General features: G+C 44.0%; 1 long non-coding RNA gene across 1 annotated transcript in view; it reads right to left on the bottom strand.

Annotated features, from left to right (window-relative positions):
• Positions 1 to 14,234: 14,234 nt before the first annotated feature.
• The window catches only part of LOC130681325 (uncharacterized), a 52,695-nt gene continuing 50,454 nt past the window's right edge, over positions 14,235 to 16,475 (bottom strand). Inside the window, exons 2-3 of the long non-coding RNA XR_008994378.1 lie at positions 15,311 to 15,385; positions 14,235 to 14,351 (exon numbers count right to left, since the gene is read on the bottom strand). This is a non-coding gene — a long non-coding RNA (uncharacterized LOC130681325). The remainder of the gene's footprint in view (positions 14,352 to 15,310; positions 15,386 to 16,475) is intronic.

The following is a 16,475-nucleotide window of genomic DNA, read 5'->3' on the forward strand; positions in this document are numbered from 1 at the left end:
GCTGACGTGGGATGACCTAATGCACCACCTTCATCTGTGAGTAAAAAGTTACTTCAGAATCACCTCCCTTAACAAAAAATAAATGAGGGGACATAAATATTCCTAGAATTCCTGCCACCATCACCCAACTATTTTGCTCAGCGCTCTTTTCATACGAACGGAAACATAGCTCTCAAAGCTTCTATTCCATTACAGATAGACCTCACTCACATCTAAATGCCTAAATGAACTGAAACTCCACCTACACCTTGACAGCAGAGGGGAGCAGTTTCCCCACAAGCTTGCTGGCCTGCCACCTCAGCAAGACCATGGGCCACCGGCCCACAAGAGCCTCGCGGGTCACCACAAGGCAGTTCCCTTAGCCAGTGACTATAAGCATGCTCTCTGGAGATGGGCCACCAAGCAGGGCCACCGATTTGACATCGGGGCATGGGCAAAAGGACCTACTACCGGGCATGCACCTGCCTTGGACCCCACAGGCCAACCAGTGTGCTCCCTGCATGGGGACTTGGATATGCCCTGCAACTCACACAGCCACCACAACAGGAACGGCCCAGGGGCAGAGCATCCGGAGGGCCCTGGCCTGCACATGTTCAAGAGAACTGCCCACCAACCACACCACCCACACCAGCAGACTAGTGCCACCTCTGCAGGAGAAGTTCCCACCCAAGGCCACTTCTCTCAAGACCCAAACACACAGCTAACTCACATAAACAAACACAAGGAATTGAGACTGAGAAGGACACAGAGGAATCAAAGTGCACCTAGTGACAGAACGTTGACATAGTGAGAAAGCAGATACATAGACAGACAGATGATTGATACATAGATTGGACTGATATACATACATATAGATGATAGTTTAATTAGATAGATATACCGATGATAGTAGATAGATGATAGATCATAGATAGATAGATGACAGATAGATAGACAGGTAGATAGATTACATAGATAGATAAAGAGTTAGGTAGGTAGGTAGATAGGAAAGCATCATAGTAAACAAAGCTGTCTTTCAATCAAGACAATCTATGTGCTGCCTTACAGGAGACCCACTTGAAAGCCAAGGACAGAGACAAACTACAAGACAAAGGGGCGGTGACAGGTACCCTACACAAGTGAAACTGAGAAACAAACAAACGGATTTGGTTTGAGTTCCCAGAGACAGTCAGTAGAAAATAGCTCTATCTAGCCACCATGAATTATTTTTGTTTGGTTTCAGCAGTGCCCAGCCATAGATTTAGTGGTGCAGCAACGTCCTTCTCATTTTTTCTAACCTCAACAACTGAAATGCTGTAATAATATGCATCTGGGCTTTTGAAATCAGTGCGTTTTATGATGTTTACGAATTTAAAGAAGTAATAACCACCTAAAGAGGGAAGTTTGGACCCTCAACTAAACACGTCACTCCACACACACTCTTTGTTCCCAACTGCTCCTGTCTACAAATAGGTGTTCCTTTTTATTTGTCCCTCCCCCTATCAGCGGTGATCACACCAATGTCCCACAAACACGGTTTTGAGCAAAGCACCAAGTGCACTTTTCTGTCTACAACAGGCCCAGAGGAAGGATAACTGTGCTCTTCAGGGAGGACTTACTCAATGAAGGTGGCTAAAAACATTCAGCAAGCGAGAAGGAGGAAAAGAGGAAAGAAGACAGAGATACGGTTTCAAGTTCCAGCACCACCATTTACTGGTTTTGTAAGCACACGTGGCTGACTCGACCTGCAAGTTTCTCAGAGAACCCAGTGCTCTAACTACAGCCTAGTTACCTTGCAATATTTTTGGAAGCATAATGTAGGGAAGTGACGTAGGCCATGTTGTGAACTGTTCTGTACATAAGGATAGATAGGCAGAGAAAAAGATGATTGATTCATAGATAGATAGATAGATAGATAGATAGATAGATAGATAGATGATAGATGATAGATAGATAGATGATAGACATGATAGATAGATGATAGGAAAATAGATAGATAGAAAGATAGAAGGATAGATAGATACATAGATAGGTAGAAAGATAGACAGACAGAAATATAGTTAGATAGGTACAGATACATATCGATTAACAAAAAGCTACTGCTCATAATCAGGAGTTCAATTGTGAAAGCACATAAAGAAGTCACAAACAAAAAGGAAGAACGAAATCCAGTTTAAAAAGTGAAGTAAGCAGCCATAAGAAGAAAACAAATACTACCATTTGCAAAGATGTTAATGGAGCTAGACAGTTGTATGCTCAGTGAAATAGGCCACGGAGACAAAGAGAAGTACCAAATGATTTCACTCATGTGTGGAGTATAACAACAAAGAAAAACTGAAGGAAATAAACAGCAGCAGACTCACAGAACCCGAGAGTGGACTAACAGTTACCAAAGGGAGAGGAACTGTCAAGGTGGGTGTAAAGGGTGGGATAAGGGCGGGGAGAAGGCATTAAGATTAGCACGTAGAATGTGTGGTGGGGGGAGCATGTGGAGGGCTGTACAACACAGAGAAGACAAGTAGTGATTCTACAGCATCTTAATACACGCTGATGGACAGCGACTGTAACGGGGTGTGTGGTGGGAGACATGGTGAAGGAGTCAACAGCATCCAACTACGCTGATGGACAGCGTCTGTAATGGGGCCTTTCGGGGAGACTTGGTGTACTTAGTGATCATAATGATCTTCACGTGATTATAGAATAATGATAACAAAAAATTTTCTATAAGAGCAATAAGGACACTGCTCTCAATTGTCACAATAAAAGGACAGGCTCTTAGGGCTCCAATCAAAAGACACAGGGTTAAAAGAAGGGATGAAAACTCAAGACCACCTATGTGCTCCCTTACAGGAGACTCACTTGAGATCCAAGGACGAAGACAAACTACAAATTGAGGGGGTGGGCACAGGTACCCTAGAAAAGTGAAACTGAAAAAAAAAATGTGCTCATGGGTTTAAAGACAGTGGCTCACGTGAGAGTAGAGGCGGAATCCTCCTCCCAAAACCGAAACCACATACATACATACTATATGGAAATAGAATAACTACACCAAATCCTGGAACAGCAGCAGGGAAGAACGCTGCTGCGGCACGCTGTCACCTCAAGGAGAAGTGTGATGTACAGCCCTGGAGATGTGCTCTGGGAGCATGAACCTACTGTACACGTGATGCGCTATGGTAAATCGGTGCAGTTGGAAAGCAAAGACAGGTGGAAGACTTTGAGAGACTTGAGATTCCAGCCACTTTTAGGACAACACAGGGATCCACATCTGGCCGCTGGGGGCAAAAGAAAGGCGGACAGTCTGAGAGACTTCCTAACAGTGAGAGAACTGCTAAAGGGGCAATGCTTCCACAGGCATTGCCGCTCAGGAGGAAGGACAGGAGCGCCAAACGGCCCGGGTCCATTCTGCCCGGCATTTGGTGGATTTTTCAGGAGATCCGGGCGCTCCATACCCCCGGCTGACCTCACAGCTCCAAGGCCCCTTACCGTGCTGTGATAGGTACATGGCCTACATCACCGCTTGCACCTGCCTGCTAAACGGACGCACGCACCTATGGCAGCTTCTCCCTTCATGCTCCGCAAACTGGCCCTGGCAGTGGAGACGGGCACTGCGGCCCGGAAGCAGGAAATACCTCTTTACTCTCGGAGGGGTTGGGCACCGGCACCGCTCCCCTGGGACCCCTGCCATCCCCCCAAGGGCTGAGCATCTCCAGAGAGTAAAGGTTCTGGGAGCTAGATGGCACCACCTATAAATATGAACCTCCAAAGGAACCTGGTAACTGGACTCATATCAATCTTCCTGAGAAAGAGATCTCAAAATAAACATTAGAAGCATGCTTAGGGAGCTACAGAAAACAAAACTGTCAATGTCTCTCCAGTGCAATGCTCTCTCTCTCTCTTTCTCCAGTAGTACTGCTGAGAACCTGTTCCAAGAGGGGTGCTGCGACAGCCCAGCAGGAATGGCACAGCTCTTGGGTCCACCCAGGCCAGTGCAAGGACAGTCCTACACGGACTCTGACTGAACTGCAAATGGAGGACGCCGAACGTCTAACTCCGCAGGAAAGACAACAGTGATTCATGCTAGCCTTCCCATCAATGGCTGGAGGCTACGTGGCTCTACCGATACCAGGTGACGTCAACACCCCGGGCTTCATCTCCTTGGCAAACTTTTTTCCCTATGACCCTTGAAAGCAGCACATGGAAATATACAACCTACCAGACTCCACACCACCTCACATCTCAGTTTTAAGCTAGATGTTCCTGCATCACAGATTCTCCTCTTCATTCCAGTTTTCTCGGCTGGTTAGTGTTCTGGAAAAAAGGAATAATTAGTCACGTTTGGAATGAAATAGTAGGGGGTTTAGTAAGATTCTGTTTGACCACCATCAGTAGAACCAAAAGACATCCTACAGTATTGGAGAATATATTCACTGATGATATATTTGATAAGGCGTTGCCATCCAAAACATGTATCAAGAGCTCACGAACCTCAACACACAAAAAGCAAGTGAATCCAATTAAAAAATGGGCAGAGGATCTGAACAGACACTTCTCCACAGAAGCAATTTCAGGTGGCCGACAGGCACATGAAACTATGCTCCACATAAATAACCATCACAGAAATGCACATTAATCCGCAATGCGGTATCACCTCACACCAGTTAGGACGGCCACCACCCAAAGGACAGTCAACAACAGATGTCAGCAGAGGAGTGGAGAAAGGGGAACACTCCTACACTGCTGGTGGGAATGTCAGTCAGCTCAACCATTGTCGAAAGCAGTATGGAGGTTCCAAAAAAAACTAAAGAACAGAAATACCATTTGACACAGGAATTATTCTCCTAGGAATTTACCCTAAGAGTGCAGGAGCCCAGTTTGAAAGAGACAGATGCACCCCTATGTTGATCGCAGTACTCTTTACAATACCCAAGAAATGGAAGCAACCTAAGTGTCCATCAGGAGATGAATGGATAAAGAAGAGGTGGTACATACACACTATGGAATATCATTCAGTCATAAGAAACAAAATCCTTCCACCATTTGCAACAACACGGACGGAGCTAGAGGGTGTTATCGTCAGTGAAATAAGCCAGGTGGAGAAAGACAAGTATCCAAGGATTTCACTCCTCTGTGACGTATGAGAACAAAGCAAAAACGGGAAGGAACAAAACAGCAGCAGACTCACAGAACCCAAGAATGGACTAACAGTTACCAAAGGGAAAGGGAATTGGGAGGATGGGTGGGAATGGAGGGATAAGGGATTAAAGGGGGCATTATGGTCTGCACACAGAATGTAGGGTGTGCGGGGCCATGGGGATCGCAGTATAACACACAGAAGTCAGGTAGTGATTCTATAGCATCTTACTACATTGATGGACAGCAACTGTAATGGGGAGTGGAAAGCGGACTTGACAATGTGGGGCAGGGGGAGGAGGGGGAGTCTAGTAACCACAAAGTTGCTCATGTAATTGTATATTACAGACACCAAAAAATAAATAAATAAAAGTCATTCTGTTTGAGTTCCCAGAGAGACAGTCAGTACAAAATAGCCATATCTAGCCACTGTGAATTCTTTTTGTTTGGTTTCAGCAGTGCCCAGCCATAGATTTTGCGGTGCAGCAACATCCTTCTCATTTACTCTCACCTCAACAACTGAATTGCTGTAATAATATGGGTCTGGGCCTTGGAAATCAGTGGGTTTTATGATGTCCACGAATGTAAAGAAGCAATAACCAGGTAAAGAGGGAAGTTTGGACACTCAAATAAACACTTTACTCCACAACACACTCTTCTCTCCCAACTGCTCCTGTCTAGAAATCGGTGTTACTTTTTATTTGTCCCTCCCTCCTATCAGGGTTTATCACGCCGATATCATTCAAACGTGGTGAGCAAGCACCAAGTTTACTTTTCTGTCGACAAATGTCAAAAAGGAACGATACTTGTGGTCTTCAGGGAGAACTTAATCGATGAATGTGGCTAAATAGAGTCAGCAAGTGAGAAGGAGATAAAAGAGGAGAGAGGACAGAGACACGGGTAAAAGTCCCTACACCACAATTTCCTGGTTTTGTAGGTACACTTCTGACTCGACCTGCAAGTGTCTCGGTGAACCCAGTGCTCTTCTTACAGCCTAGTTACCTTGCAAGATTTTTGTAAGTATAACGTAGGGAAGGCACATAGTCTATGTTGTTAACTGTTCTACATACAAGGACAGATTTTCAGATAAAAAGATGACTGATTGAATGACAGATACATAGACAGGCAGATAGATAAATATAGGTAAATATCGATTAACACAAAGCTACTGCTCATAACAGGAGAGAATGGTGAAAGCACACAGCGAAACTACAGACAAAAGAGAAGACAGAAATCCAGTTTAAAAAGTGCAGTAAGCAGCCGTAAGAAGAAAACAAATCCTACCATTTGCAACAACGTGGATGGAGCAAGAGGGTACTATGCTCAGTGAAATAGGCCAGGAGAAGAAAGATAAGTACCAAATGATTTCACTCATGTGTGGAGTATAAAAACAAAGAAAAACTGAAGGATATAAATAGCAGCAGAATCACAGAAGCCGAGAGTGGACTAACAGTTACCAAAAGGAAAGGGACTGTGCATGGTGGGTGGGAAGGGAGGGATAAGGGCGGGCAGAAAGAAAGGGGGCATTAGGATTGGCTTTAATACTGTGTGGGGTGATGGGAGCATGGGGAGGGCTGTACAACACAGAGAAGAGAAGTAGTGTTTCTACAGCATCTTACTACACACATATGGACAGCCACTGTAACGGGTTGTGTGGTGGGAGACATGGTGAAAGGGTCAACAGCATCCAACTACGCTGATGGACAGCATCTGTAATGGGGCCTTTCGGGGGGTTCTTGGTGTACGTGGTGATCATAATGATCTTCACGCGATTATAGAATAATGATAACAAAAAATTTTTTGTAAGTGATATAAGGACACTGCTCTCAACTGTCAGAATAAAAGGACAGACTCTGAGTGCTCCAATCAAAAGACACTGGGTTAGAGGAAGGGAAGAAAACTCAAGAACACCTACATGTTCACTTACTGGAGACTCACTTGAGATCCTAGGACACAGACAAACTACAAGCAGAAGGGGTGGGGACAGGTACCCTACACAAGTGAAACTGAGAAACAAACAAACAAATGGATTCTGTTTGAGTCCCCAGAGACAGTCAGTACAAAATAGCCCTATCTAGCCACTGTGAGTTCTTTTTGTTTGGTTTCAGCAGTGCCCAGCCATAGATTTAGTGGTTCAACAATATCCTTCTCATTTTCTCTCACCTCAACAACTGAATTGCTGTAATAATATGGGTCTGGGCCTTGGAAATCAGTGGGTTTTATGATGTCCACGAATGTAAAGAAGCAATAACCAGGTAAAGAGGAAAGTTTGGACACTCAAATAAACACTTTACTCCACAACACACTCTTCTCTCCCAACTGCTCCTGTCTAGAAATCGGTGTTACTTTTTATTTGTCCCTCCCTCCTATCAGGGTTTATCACGCCGATATCATTCAAACATGGTGGTGAGCAAGCACCAAGTTTACTTTTCTGTCGACAAATGTCAAAAAGGAACGATACTTGTGGTCTTCAGGGAGAACTTAATCGATGAATGTGGCTAAATAGAGTCAGCAAGTGAGAAGGAGATAAAAGAGGAGAGAGGACAGAGACACGGGTAAAAGTCCCTACACCACAATTTCCTGGTTTTGTAGGTACACTTCTGACTCGACCTGCAAGTGTCTCGGTGAACCCAGTGCTCTTCTTACAGCCTAGTTACCTTGCAAGATTTTTGTAAGTATAACGTAGGGAAGGCACATAGTCTATGTTGTTAACTGTTCTGCATACAAGGACAGATTTTCAGATAAAAAGATGACTGATTGAATGACAGATACATAGACAGGCAGATAGATAAATATAGGTAAATATCGATTAACACAAAGCTATTGCTCATAACAGGAGAGAATGGTGAAAGCACACAGCGAAACTACAGACAAAAGAGAAGACAGAAATCCAGTTTAAAAAGTGCAGTAAGCAGCCGTAAGAAGAAAACAAATCCTACCATTTGCAACAACGTGGATGGAGCAAGAGGGTACTATGCTCAGTGAAATAGGCCAGGAAAAGAAAGATAAGTACCAAATGATTTCACTCATGTGTGGAGTATAAAAACAAAGAAAAACTGAAGGATATAAAGAGCAGCAGAATCACAGAAGCCGAGAGTGGACTAACAGTTACCAAAAGGAAAGGGACTGTGCATGGTGGGTGGGAAGGGAGGGATAAGGGTGGGCAGAAAGAAAGGGGGCATTAGGATTAGCATTTCTACTGTGTGGGGTGGTGGGAGCATGGGGAGGTCTGTAGAACACAGAGAAGACAAGTAGTGATTCTACAGCATCTTAATACACTCTGATGGACAGCGACTGTAACGGGGTGTGTGGTGGGAGACATGGTGAAGGAGTCAACAGCATCCAACTACGCTGATGGACAGCGTCTGTAATGGGGCCTTTCGGGGGGACTTGGTGTACTTAGTGATCATAATGATCTTCACGCGATTATAGAATAATGATAACAAAAAATTTTCTGTAAGAGCAATAAGGACACTGCACACATTTGTCCGAAAGAAAGGACAGACACTGAGTGATCCAATCAAAAGACACTTGGTTAGAGGAAGGGATGAAAACTCAAGAACAACTACGTGCTCACTTATTGAAGACTCACTTGAGATCCTAGGACACAGACAAACTACAAGCAGAAGGGGTGGGGAGAGGTACCAAAAACAAGTGAATCTGAAAAACAAACAATGAGTCAAATGATTTCTGTCTGTGCCCCCGAGACAGTCAGTAGTAAATAGACCTATCTTGCCACCGTGAATGCTTTTTGTTTGATATTAGCAGTGCCCAGCCATAGATTTAGTGGTACAGCAAAGTCCTTCTCATTTTTTATCACCTCAACAACTGAATTGCTGTAATAATATGCATCTGGTCTTTTTAAATCAGTGGGTTTTGTAATGTTCTTGAATGTAAAGAAGTAATATCCACCTAAAGAGGGAAGTTTGGACACTCAAACAAACACGTAACTCCACAACACTCTCATTGCTCCCAACTGCTCCTGTCTATAAATAGGTGTTCCTTTTTATCTGTCCATCCTCCTATCAGCGGTGCTCCCACCGATGTCCCTCAAACTTGGTGGTGAGCAAAGCACCATGTATACATTTCTGTCTTCAACAAACCCAGAGGAGGGATACTTGTGGTCTTCAGGGAGCACTTAGTAATTGAATGTGGCTAAATACAGTCAGGAAGCGAGGAGTTCAAAGAGGACAGAGGACGGAGATATGGGTGCAAGTCTGTGCAACACCATTTACTGGTTTTGTAAGCACACGTGGCTGACTCGACCTTCAGGTTTCTCAATGAACTCAGTGCTCTCCCTACGGCCTAGTTACGTTGCAAGATTTTTGGAAGCATATATAGAAAGTGACATAGGCGATTTTGTTAACTGTTCTGTACATAAGGATAGATAGGTGGAAAAAAATGTGATTCATTCATAGATAGATAGATAGATAGATAGATAGATAGATAGATAGATAGATAGATAGATAGATAGATAGATAAATAGATAGATAGATAGAATGTAGATGATAGATAGATAGATACATAGATAGAAGAGAGGCATGAGAGAAAGATGATAAAAATATAGACAGAGAGAGAGATAGATGGATAGAAAGAAAGATAGAAGGATAGATAGATACATACACAGATAGATAGATAGATAGATGATAGATAGATGGATAGATGCATAGATATATAGATACACAGATACATAGATAATAAGAAAGATAGCAGAATGGACTTATATACAGACAGACAGACAGACAGATAGATAGATACAGATACATATCGATTAAAACAAAGCTATTGCTCATAACCAGGAGATCAATGGTGAAAACATATAGCGAATCTACAAACAGAAAGTTAGAATGAAATCCAGTATAAAAACTGCATATAGCAGCCATAAGAAGAAAAGAAATTGTACCATAAGCAATGACGTGGATGGAGCAAGACAGAAGTATGCTAACTGAAATAGGCCGTGTGTAGAAAGACAAGTACCAAATGATTTCACTCGTGCGGAGTATAACAACAAAGAAACCCTGAAGGAAAAAAACAACAGCTGAATCACAGAACCCGAAAGTGGACTAACAGTTACGAAAGGGAAAGTGACTTTGCAGTTTGGTTTGGAATGGAGGGATAAGGGCAGGGAGAAAGAAATGGGAGATTAGGATTAGCATATATAATGCATGGGTTCAGGGGTGCATGAGAAGGGCTGTACCCCACAGAGAAGACAAGTAGAGATTCTACAGCATCTTACTACACGTTGATGGACAGCGATTGTAACGTGTTGTGTGTGGGGGGTCATGGTGAAGGAGTCTACAGCATCCAACTCTGCTGATTGACAGCAACTGTAAAAAGTTTTGGTGGCGAAGTTGGTGAACGGGGGAGCCTAGTAAACATAATATTCTTCACGTGATTGTAGTTTAATGATAACAAAAAAATTTTTATAAGTGCAATAAGGGCACTGCTCTGAATCATCAGAATAAAAGGACAGGCTTTGAGAGCTCCAAATCAAAAGACGCAGGGTTAAAAGAAGGACGAAAACTCAAGACTACTTATGTGCTCCCTTACAGGAGACACACTTGAGATCTAAGGAAACAGACAAACTACAAGCCGAAGTGGTGAGGACAGTTACCCAACACAAGTGAAATTAAAAAACAAAGAATCAAACAAATGGACTCTGTTTGAGTTCCCCAGAGACTGTCAGTAGAAAATAGCCCTATCTTTCCACCGTGAATTCTTTTCTTTTTTTTCATCCGTGCCCAGCCATGAATTTAGTGGTACAGCAACGTCATTCTCATTTTCTCTCACCTCAACTACTGAACTGCTATAAAAATATGCATCTGGTCTTTGAAATCAGTGGGTTTTAAGATGTTCAAGAATTTAAAGAAGTTATAACTATATAAAGAGGGAAGTTTGGATACACATACACGTCACTCCACAACACACTCTTTGCTCCCAACTGCTCTTGTCTAGAAATTGGTGTTCCTTTTCATTTGTCGTTCCATCCTATCAGCGGTGATCACGCCGATGTCCCTCAAACATGGTGGTGAGTAAAGCACCAAGTTTACTTTTTTGTCTAAAACAGGCCCAGAGGAAGGATACTTGTGGTCTTCAGGTAGACCTTAGTCAATGAGTGTGAATAAAAACAGTCAGCAAGTGAGAAGGAGATAAAAGAGGACAGAGGACAGAGACACGGATTCAAGACCCTGCAGCAAGATTTCCTGGTTTTCTGGGAATATGCGTATCACTCTACCTGCAAGTGTCTCGGTGAACCCAGTGCTTTCCCTGCAGCCTAGTTAGCTTGAATGATTTTTGGAAGCACAATGTAAGGAAGTGACACAGGCTATGTCGTTAACTGTTCTGTACAAAAGGACAGAGGGGCAGACAAAAAGATGACTGACTGATTGATAGACTGTTAGATACATAGATAGATAGACAGATAGATAGATATAGGTACATATCGATTAAAACAAAGTTAAAGCTCATAAAAAGGAGAGCAATGGTGAAAGCACATAGCGAACGTACAGACCAAAGAGAAGACAGAAATCCAGTTTAAAAAGTGCAGTAAGCAGCCGTAAGAAGAAAACAAATCCAACCATTTGCAACAATGTGGATGGAGCGAGAGGGTAGTATGCTCAGTGAAATAGGCCAGGCAGAGAAAGACAAGAACCAGATGGTTTCAATCATGTGTGGAGTATAACAACCAAGAAAAACTGAAGGAAAAAAATAGCAGCAGACTCACAGAACCCGCGAGTGGAACAACAGTTACCAAAGGGAAAGGGACTGGGCAGGTTGGATGGGAAGGGAGGGATAAGGGCGGGGAGAAAGAAAGGGTGCATTCGTATTTGCGTGTACAATATGAGTGGTGGGAGGAGCATGGGGTGGGCTGTACAACACAGAGAGGACAGTAGGGATTATACCCCATCTTACTACACACTGATGGGCAGTGATCTAAGAGGTTTTAGGGGGGGAATGGTGAATCGGAATCCTAGTAAACATAATGTTCTTCACGTGATTGTAGATTAATGATAACAAAATAATTCTTTAAGTGCAATAAGGGCACAGCTCTGAATCATCAGAATAAAAGGACAGGCTTTGAGAGCTCCAAATCAAAAGACGTAGGGTTAAAAGAGGGATGAAAACTCAAGACCACTTATGTGCTCCCTTACAGGAGACACACTTGTGATCCAAGGAAACAGACAAACTACAAGCCAAAGGGGTGAGGACAGGTACCCAACACAAGTGAAATTAAAAAACAAAGAATCAAACAAATGGACTCTGTTTGAGACCCCAGAGACAGTCAGTAGAAAATAGCCCTATCTTTCCACCGTGAATTATTTTCATTTTTTTCATTCGTGCCCAGCCATGGATTTAGTGGTACAGCAACGTCCTTCTCATTTTCTCTCATCTCAACAACTGAATTGCTGTAAATATACGCGTCTGGGCCTTTGAAATCAGTGGGTTTTATGATGTTCAAGAATTTAAAAAGTTATAACTATATAAAGAGGGAAGTTTTAATACTCAAATAAACACGTCACTCCAAAACACACTCTTTGCTCCCAACTGCTCTTCTCTAGAAATTGGTGTTCCTTTTCATTTGTCATTCCATCCTGTCAGCGGTGATCACGCTGATGTCCCTCAAACATGGTGGTGAGAAAAGCACCAAGTTTACTTTTCTGTCTAAACTGGCCCAGAGGACGGATACTTGGGGTCTTCAGGGAGACCTTAGTCAATGAGTGTGACTAAAAACAGTCAGCAAGTGAGAAGGAGATAAAAGAGGAGAGAGGACAGAGACACGGGTTCAAGACCCTGCAGCAAGATTTCCTGGTTTTCTAGGAATATGCGGATGACTCTACCTGCAAGTGTCTCGGTGAACCCAGTGCTTTCCCTGCAGCCTAGTTAGCTTGAAAGATTTTTGGAAGCACAATGTAAGGAAGTGACAAAGGCTATGTTGTTAACTGTTCTGTACAAAAGGACAGATGGGCAGACAAAAAGATGACTGACTGTTTGATAGACAGATAGACAGACGGACAGATAAATAGATATAGGTACATATCGATTAAAACAAAGTTATTGCTCATAACAAGGTGAGCAATGGTGAAAGCATATAGCGAAACTACAGACCAAATAGAAGACAGAATTCCAGTTTAAAAAGTGCAGTAAGAAAAAAAATCCTACCATTTGCAGCAACGTGGATGGAGCGAGAGGGTAGTATGCTCAGTGGAATAGGCCAGGCAGAGAAAGACAAGAACCAGATGGTTTCACTCATGTGTGGAGTATAACAACCAAGAAAATCTGAAGGAAAGAAATAGCAGCAGACTCACAGAACCCACGAGTGGACCAACAGTTACCAAAGGGAAAGGGACTGGGCAGGTTGGGTTGAAGGGAGAGATAAGGGCGGGGAGAAAGAAAGTGTGCTTTAGTATTAGCGTGTATAATATGTGTGGTGGGAGGAGCATTTGGTGGGCTGTACAACACAGAGAAGACAAGTACAGATTCTACAACATCTTACTACACGCTGATGGACAGCGACTGTAACAGGGTGTGTGTGGGGGGACATGGTGAAGGGGTCTACAGCATCCAACAATGCTGATGGACAGTGACTATAAAGGGTTTTTTGGAGAGGACTTGTTGTACTTGGTGATCATAATGTTCTTCACGTGATTGCAGATAAATGATGACAAGAAAGATTTTTTAAGTGCAATAAGGACACAGCTCTCAATTATCAGAATAAAAGGACAGGCTCTGAGTGCTCCAATCAAAAGACACATTTTTAAAAGGAGTGATGAAATCTCAAGACCACCTACCTGTTCCCTTACTGTAGACTGACTTGATATCGAAGAACGAAGACAAACTACAAATTGAGGGGTGCGGACAGGTACCCTAAACAAGTGATACTGAAGAAAAAAAGCAGGAAAAAGATGTGCTGATGGGATTAATGATGCAGGCTCACATGAGAGTGGATGCGGAAACCTTCTCCCAAGATCAAAACCACATAAATAAATACTATATGTTAATAGAACAACTATAACAAATCGTGCAAGAGCAGCAGGGAGGAACGCTTCTGCGGCAGCCTGTCACCTCAAGGAGAAGTGTGACATACAGCCGTGGAGATGTGCTCTCTGAGCACGAACCTACTGTACATGTGGTGTGTACTGGAGGATCGGTGGGGTTGGAAAGCAAAGAGAGGCGGAAAACTTCGAGAGACTTGAGGTTCCAGCCACTTGTGGGACAACACAGGGATCCACATCCGGCCGCTGTTTGACAAAAGAAAGGCGGACAGTATGAGAGACTTCCTAACAGCGAGAGAACTGCTACTGGGGCAAGGCTTCCACAGGGCTTGCCACTCAGGAGAAAGGACAGGTGAGCCAAACTGCGCGGATGCACTCTGCCCAGCAGGTGGGTTAGCTTAAAGGAGCTCCAGTTGCTCCATCCCCCTGGCTGGCCTCGCAGCTCTGAGGCCCCTTACCATGCTGATACTGGTACATGGCCTACCTCCCCGCCATCACCGGCCTGCAAAACGGCCGCCCCCACGTACGGCAGCTTCTCCCTGCATGCTCCGCACTCTGGCCCTGGCAGTGGAGATGGGCAATGTGGCCGGGAAGCAGGAAAGACCTCTTTACTCCCAGCAGGGATGGGCATCGGCACCGCTCCCCTTGGACCCCTGCCATCCAACCAAGGGCTGTGCATCTCCAGAGAGTAAAGCTTCTGGTAGCTAGAGTGCACCACCTACAAATATGAACCTTCAAGGGAACCTGGTAACTGACCTCAAATCAATCTTCGTGAGAAAGAGATCTCAAAATAAACATCAGGAGCATGCTCAGGGAGCAACAGAAAACAGTCAATGTCTCTCGAACACAATTCTCTCTCTACTCTCTCTCTCCAGAAAGCGCTGCTGAGGCCCTTTTCCGAGAGGGGTGCTGCGACTGCCCAGCTGGAATGGCACAGCTCTCGGGTCCACCCCGGCCAGTGCCAGGACAGTCCCACACGGGCTCTGACTGAACTGCAAACGAGGGACGCCGCACGTGTAACTCCGCAGGAAAAACAACAGTGCCGCATGCTAGCTTTCCCATCAATGGCTAGAGGATACATGGCTCCATTGATACCAGGTGACATCAAGACCCCAGGCTTCATCTCCTTGGCAATCTTTTTTACCTATGACACGTGAAAGCAGCACATGGAAAGATACAACCTACCAGTCTCCACACCAGCTCACCTCTCAGTTTTACACTAGATGTTCCTGCATCACAGCTTCTCCTCTTCATTCCAGTTTTCTCGGCTGGTTGGTGTTCTTAAAAAAAAATTTAGTCAGATTGGGAATGAAGTGGTAGGCGGTTTAGTAAGATTCTGTTTGACCACCATCAGTAGAACCAAAGGCATCCTTCTGTATGGGAGAATATATTCACTGATGACATATTTGATAAGGCATTGCCATCCAAAACATGTATCAAGAGCTCATGAACCTCAACATACAAAATGCAAATAAATCCAATTACAAAATGGGCAGAGGATCTGAACAGACACTTCACAGAAGTAATTTCAGGTGGCCGACAGGCACATGAAAAGACGCTCCACATTGCTAACCATCAGAGAAATGCCCATTAAAACCACAATGGGGTATCACCTCACACCAGTTAGGATGGCCACCACCCAAAAGACAGACAACAACAGATGTCGTCAACGGTGTGGAGAAAGGGGAACCCTCCTACACTGCTGGTGGGAATGTCAGTCAGCTCAACCATTGTGGAAAGCAGTATGGATGATCCCAAAAAAACAAAGAACAGAAATACCATTTGACCCAGGAATTCCTCTCCTAGAATTTACCCTAAGAGTGCAGGAGCCCAGTTTGAAAGAGACAGATGCACCCCTATGTTGATCCAGCACTCTTTACAATACCCAAGAAATGGAAGAAACCTAAGTGTCCATGAGGAGATGAATGGATAAATGTCCCGGCCAGTGTGGCGTTCAACAAGGGCTCGAGGGGAAGTTAAACTGGATGAGAGACAAACCAGACACAAAGAAGGAGACCAAGCCGAAAGTCTTATCAAGGTCTCAAAGTTTATTGTTACAAGGTAGATTATATAGGAGCTAGGAGAGGGAAACAGCCCCAGCTGAATTGGCAAGGATTATCTAGGTTGCTAGGATACCTAAATGAATAATGTTCTCTGGAAAAGATCATGGGTGGGGTTTTACTGAGAAAAGATAGAATGTTTTACTAAGGAGGAGATGTTATCACAGCAGCTGCTTAATCTCTATCCCAGCGTCTAATCTCAAGCTGGTCAATTGATCTTTCCTAAACGGGGCAGAAATTAGAGGCCTAGGCGGAAAGGGCTAGACCATTGTTTCTATGTCCTAAGGCTCCCGATATCTCCTCCCTTCTT

This window comes from Manis pentadactyla, chromosome 16 (assembly GCF_030020395.1).
Source record: "Manis pentadactyla isolate mManPen7 chromosome 16, mManPen7.hap1, whole genome shotgun sequence".
Classification (NCBI taxonomy): Eukaryota; Metazoa; Chordata; class Mammalia; order Pholidota; family Manidae; genus Manis; species Manis pentadactyla.